General features: G+C 48.8%; 1 pseudogene; it reads right to left on the bottom strand.

Annotated features, from left to right (window-relative positions):
• Positions 1 to 566: 566 nt before the first annotated feature.
• On the bottom strand, positions 567 to 684 carry LOC143928830 (5S ribosomal RNA; annotated as a pseudogene).
• Positions 685 to 1,028: the final 344 nt, after the last annotated feature.

The following is a 1,028-nucleotide window of genomic DNA, read 5'->3' as shown; positions in this document are numbered from 1 at the left end:
CCAAAAACAAAGAGACTAGTGCTCAAAAAATGTCTAGTGCTTGTTGAGAACTAATATTTCAAAAAGGCTTCTTATTTAGGCGACAGCTGGTGTTGATGATTCTTATCCGTGCTCCTATTGTGAATGCACTCACCAAATAGCCTCACCCCCCCCCCCCCCGGGGTATTGCACGGTCACAGTATATGCCACTGTGTAGCAATCCTGGGGTCCAAGGGGCACCTCTTTCCCCTCTTGCTTGCTCCTGTGAAGAAGGCGCGGAAGCAGAACCGAAGGGAAAGCATAGATCAGTGAAAACCCAGACGCCAATAGACCCACGCCCAGAACTCCCCATCCTTGAAATATTGGCAGAATGATGCGGGGGTGAAGGAACCATTCTCCCAGAAACAATAGTTGGCGACTCAAGTAGTCCGCCTGTCAATTCTCCATTGCAGGTATGAAACTGCTGATAGGCAAGGAATGTTGCTTTCTGCCCAAGACAGAAAAAAATTCACCCCTTTCTGAGCCGCACTACTTCTCGTGCCCCCTTGGTGACTGATATAAGCCACAGCTGTGGCATTGTCGGATTGAGCCTACGGCACCTGGTCTTCCTAGGTGGTCTCCCATCCAGGTACTAACAGGCCCGACCTTGCTTAGGCTTCAAGATCAGACGAGATCGGGCGCTTTCAGGGTGATGTGGCTGTAGGCTGGATCCTGACAGGACAATGGTCTGAGCGTCCAGGCCTCCAGGGCCAGGCGTACTGCCCAAATCTCTAGAATATTGATTGATAAGGTCATCTCTGACCTGGACCATTTCCTTTGGACAGACACTTCTTCTAGGACTGCTCCCCAGCCCAAAGGGCTGGCATCTGTTACCACTTTCCAGGCAACTGGTAAAAAGAGATCTTCCTTTTTGAAGATTCTTGGATATAGACCATCAATTGAGGCTCTGATACATTTTGGCGAATAAAAGCAACGGGAATTCCAGATTTATACACACTCAAGGTGCAGTAGCTAGCCCGAAAAGGTAGAGCTATAAACTAGAAATTAAG

This window comes from Lithobates pipiens, unplaced genomic scaffold (genome assembly GCF_037356315.1).
Source record: "Lithobates pipiens isolate NorthernLeopardFrog02 unplaced genomic scaffold, aLitPip1_a1.2 Scaffold_23, whole genome shotgun sequence".
Classification (NCBI taxonomy): domain Eukaryota; kingdom Metazoa; phylum Chordata; class Amphibia; order Anura; family Ranidae; genus Lithobates; species Lithobates pipiens.
This window is presented reverse-complemented; position numbering and strand designations above follow the sequence as displayed.